General features: G+C 38.4%; 1 protein-coding gene across 1 annotated transcript in view; it reads left to right on the forward strand.

Annotated features, from left to right (window-relative positions):
* The window catches only part of LOC118738714, a 25,417-nt gene that overhangs the window by 18,508 nt on the left and 1,247 nt on the right, over positions 1 to 5,662 (forward strand). The window lies entirely within an intron of this gene.

Genomic DNA, 5,662 nt, shown 5'->3' on the forward strand with positions numbered 1-5,662 from the left:
TAAGCTCTCGGTATCAGCGCAATGGCACCGCGCCGCACTGTGTTACCCACGGCTAGTCTTAACACAATGTTGCGCATTTTAAGCAAACAAGCGGTTGGGTTAATTGGGAAAATTCACTTCAATGCGCAAAGTTTGTACAAAAAGCTTGATGAGCTTAAATATATGTTTGAGGATTCCGATATTGATATTCTTTGTATCTCCGAAACGTAGTTCACACCATTTCACAGTAATGATTTGATAAAAGTGAAAGGATACCAACTGTTCAGAGCTGATAGAAGTGGTCGTGGTGGTGGTGTCGCAGTATATGTTAAAAATTGTTTGTCTTGTAGATTATGTTGTGCTTCTGGTTGTGGTGACTCTGTGGAATATGTGATGATATCTTTTCAGGTGAAAACAAGCTCCTGGTCGGCTGTGTGTACAGAACCAATCGTCATATTAACTTCTCCAATTTCACCGAATTTCTTCAACCGTTACTCGACAACTACAACAACGCTGGGGTAGCGGGTGATTTCAACAGCAACCTTATTGTCGATTGCAGCTAAAAACTTAGCATGGAGTCTCTAGGTCTTTTTCCTACTAACACCTACTTACCAACACATTTTACTAACACCAACAGCACTTTGCTTGACATATTTTTGGTGAATGACCTTAGTAAATCCCTCCACTGTAGCCAACTGTCTGCACCTAACTTTTCGAAACACGACTTGATTTTCTTGATTTTTGATTTTCAAACAACCAGAATACCAACATGCTTCACACACCGAGACTTCAAGAACATCAACTATACCTCTCTCACTGATGCGGTGGATTCAGTGGAATGAAATCTGATTCGAACGCTGGTAAATATTGACGACCAAACTAAGTTCCTTAAAGAACACATAAATAGGCTCTTTGATGACTTCGTTCCACTCAGACGCAAAATATTTAACAAAATGCAACAGCAGCCCTTGGTTCAATCCTAAATTAAAAGACCTTGTTTATACTCGTAATCAAACCTGCGCGAGGTAGAAGCGGTACAGAACCCGTGAAGCCTTAAGCCGCTTCAAAACAGCTCGGCTCATTGTCAACAAAGCAATAAGGTCTGCGAAAGCTACGTATTATAAGGAAAAGTTCAGCTCAGCCATGAATTCTAATCAAACGTGGAATACAATTAAAGAAATTGGGATGGGAAAATCAAAGGAAAGTTTATCTCTACACTCCGACCTAAATTTAGACGAATTAAATAGAAAATTTGTTAGTCCACCCAGTTCTTTAGCTAATACATGTCTTGACAACTACAGTGCACGTGTAAATGTTAGTAAGAGTTTGTTTGTGCAGATGACTGTGATGTCGTGCAAGCCATACTATCCATTAAATCTAAAGCCGTGGGATTTGACAGAGTTCATGCAAATTTTCTGAAAATAATACTACCTAAATTCCTACCTCACGTGACTTACCTAATCAACTCAATTTTGACCACCAGTGTCTTCCCTAACAGGTCTATTCTGCGCTGGTAATAAAAAATTAGTAACCGGTAAATGAAGTTCCTGTCAATTTTTAAACCCTGTTCGCATTCTGTGTACTCTTGTAACCGGTAAATTTGTTACCATCTCATAAGCTGGTACAAAGTATTGCCACGTGAAATATGCAATGCCAGAATTTGTACAATTCTTCATAGCTGAATTGCTGAATATTTTAATTTGCATTACCAACGTTCCTAGAATCGCGCCGACAAGAACTGGTAACATTTTTTGGTAATAAAAATTTCCGGTTACAAAATCTTCGGTAACGTGCAGAATAGACCTGTAAGTGTTAGAAAGTTTCTAAGATAATCCCTGTTCATAATAAAAATAACGAGTATCGACCAATAGCTATCCTTCCCTTTCTATCAAAAGTGGTAGAGCGTCTTTTACATGAACAAATTATTTCCTATGTGAAATACAACAGACTTCTAACAGACCACCAATCGGGCTTTAGATCTAAAAGGAGCTGTACAACACCACTATTACACGTAATCGAAAGTATTCGATCGCAACTTGATGATAATAATATTGCTTTCCTAACCCTCTTAGATCATTCCAAAGCCTTTGACACAGTGGACCACATGATATTATGTCAACAGTTGAAGAACTTATTTAACTTCTCTGGTCCAGCATGCTCACTGATCACATCTTATCTCAGGGGCAGAACTCAGGCGGTGAGTATTGGTAGCAAGAATTCTGATTTCCTATCTGTAGCCAGAGGGGTTCCTGGGTCCTTTGTTATTTGTTTTGTACGTCAATGATTTGCCTAACATCCTTAAATATTGTAATGTCCACATATATGCTGTCGACGTCCAATTATATGTTTGATGTCCTCCTGATCGTATTAGTATTTGTATCAAAGATTTGAACCATGACTTAACCCTAGGGGAATGGGCTTCTATGAATGGATTATGTCTTAACCCTACCAAATCGAAATGTATCATCATTCATAGGAAATCCATTGCCTCTGATGGTCTAGACAAGATCACTTTGGACAATTCAGTAATTGAATACGTCGACACTGACAAGAATCTTGGAGTAGTATTTAACAAAACATTGAAATGGAAAAACCACATTTTTGGCGCAGTAGGAAAAGTGTATGGTATGCTCCGTACACTCAGATTAACAAAGTACTTCACACCTTTAAACATTAGACTATTTTTGGCGAAAGCGTACTTAATACCTACGCTCCTGTATGGTTGTGAGATTTATGCTAATTGTGACTGTGCCTGTAAAAGAAAACTAAATGTTGCTTACAACAACATTGCTAGATATATGTTTGGGCTAAAAAGACTTGACCACGTGTCTGAACAAGCTGAGAGGTTGCTCAACATCACTTTTGAAAATTTGCTAAAAGTAAGAGTGCTTGTAGCCCTACATAAAATAATACATACGAAGGAACCTGAATATCTATATCGAAGACTCCAATTCTTTCAGTCTAGGAGGTCAGTACTACTTGTCCTCCCTAAACATCGAATTCAAATATCGGAACGTCAATTTTTCATTAACTCTATCCGCCTTTGGAACTCACTACCTATCAGAATAAGATCAATCAACAATGCACTGCGTTTCAAAAATGAGTTAACCAGTTTTTACCATAGTTAATTATAATTATATATGTATTAATTGTATGTTTGTTCCTCTTGTACGTTCGTTATACTATACTATACTGTGCTTTACTTTACTTGTACTTCCTTCGATCTCTCTGTCGAGGCCGCTTCACACGAGTGGTACATTTGTACAGATTTGTACGGTTCTCATTGCCACAAACGAAACTAGGATCAAAACTTTGTTTCTAGTAGATATACAGACCTTGGTTCGACAAAATTTTGTGCAAATACGTGCGTATTCGTGCGACATGGCTTTGTGAATTCTATACAAAAATATGAATGCTTAAATGATTCGATTTCTATATATTTAATAGTTATTAATGTTTTTATGTTTCTTAAGGAATTGTTATGGGTTACTGTTTGCCGCACAGAAATCTAAATATTTTAATCTTCGGCGTATAGTGCACCCGGTAACGTGTCAGGAAAATTCACCATTTAATATTGTCCAGAGCGTACGGCAACGCTCAAACTGTTGATGAGACTCTGCCATCTTGACAATTCTTGGCGGGGTTGCCACTACAGGGAACATTGCGGCCAGGACATGAAAAGAGCAAAAGCGGAAAAGAGAAGACTACACCTTTTAGACAAGCTACTCTATAGGACTATTACGTGGCAGGATCTCATTGGCGGCGCGAACTGCCGTTATAAACTTCCGCGAAACTGCGTTACAAAAATCTTGCGAGACTCCCGTTGCCAAATTGCGCGTGATATCGATGTATAAACACTTTCAGTAGTAGTTTTACATGCACTTTTTTAGAGTGTACATATTCTGCATGTTATTACTTATTTTATGTTTAATATTACACCCATTCTTGCATTCCGACAGTTCTCGCGTTACAGTAACAACATCAGCGACCGCATTACTAGCCCCGCCACCGCGCTGCAACAGCAGCGGTACCCATTAGTACCACCGCCACACGACAACCGCCATAGCCGCGGTCGCAACACCGACCCAACCAGCGGCTATCGCACCCACGAACAACAACGACAACCGCCACAGCAGCGGGTGCAGTAACGAGGTGCAACAACGCGCGACCGAAACAACAACCGCCACAGCAGCGGTTGGAACAACGAGGTGCATCAACAGCCGCTACAGCGGCGGTTGCAATAGGGTGCAACGACAACGCCATAGCAGCGGGCATACCAACCGACAACAACCTCATAGTAGCGGTCGTAGAACCAACCACAACAACGGAAGGACCCCTACCAGTGGCCTGCTGCAACAAGATCGGCTGCCAGCGTAGCAGCCGCAGTACCCAGCAGCATCAGTGACACCAGCACCACAGCGGTGCAACAACGACACCGGCACAGCGATCCGGCTCAACAACAACAACCACCAGTAACGACACCAACGGCAGGCGCCATACCACTGGCTTGCTGCAACAACAACAGCAGCTGCCACAGCAGCAGCCACAGCAACAACAACCACCACCGGCTACCAGCAACAACACCCGCATAGCCGCGGTCACAACACCAACGACAACATCAGCAGCGACAAATATAACCTGCAACAACAACAACAGTAGTGCCCCACCAGGGCCTGCTGCAACAAAGGGTGAGTCCTTCGGGCCTATATATATATACACTTACATTTATATATGTAGGCTAAATAAGAAAAAGGCAAAAATTATTAAACGGAAAAAATTATTAAATATAGATAAATTAAAAAAACCTAGAAATTAAAATGTAAAAGCATAGAAAACAAAAACCAAAAAAAATAAAAAATTTTTTACATATACGCACCCATACATATATATGTATATTAGTATGCACGCATAGGTACATACCTATGTATGCAATATACCGGGAATAAGAGTTAGGTACAAATGTATGTAACAAAGTGTGATTGAATTTGACGTTGATCTCAGAAGAATCATCTTATTAAGTCAAATTGGAAATTTTTATGAATTTCGGGTCGGATATTTCTCTTGAATAATAGTATCTTAGAAGAGAGCCAACCTGGTTGTCAATCACACTCTGGTTAATGCCCCTGGTATATACATATATCATATAAGCAAATACATATATACACGTGTATACCTGCATGTACATACACATATGCATGTGTATACATAGTCATATATGTGAAATAAAACTAAGTAAAGATTTAGGCTAACGGAGGAAAATACATACACGTCTACAGAAATAAACAAAAGAAATTTAAACTTAGTCAAATTAGGTTACATAGATTGAATCAAATTAAATAATAAAATAAACCTCAATCTACTGAAATTGAAACAACTTAACTTCAGTTAGACAAATACTATTAAACCCTAAGTTACTTTAAATTAAATACGAATAAATTCAATCAATAAATTCCTTTAAATAAAATGGAAATTAAATGAGCTAAGATTAAATCAAATTAAATTGAACTAAATTAAAATAAAATATGATAAACTACCATTTAGTACAACTTTTAAATAAACTAAGTTTACGTAGCTAAAATAATCTGACATAACGTAAAATGAAAATATAAATTTAATAAAAATTCTACTAAAAAAATTTTAAATAAACATACCAATGGGGAAATTATATACCATTAAAATAACC

The sequence above is a fragment of the Rhagoletis pomonella genome, unplaced genomic scaffold (assembly GCF_013731165.1).
Source record: "Rhagoletis pomonella isolate Grant_MI unplaced genomic scaffold, Rhpom_1.0 Rhpom_scaffold_00005, whole genome shotgun sequence".
NCBI classification, from domain to species: Eukaryota; Metazoa; Arthropoda; class Insecta; order Diptera; family Tephritidae; genus Rhagoletis; species Rhagoletis pomonella.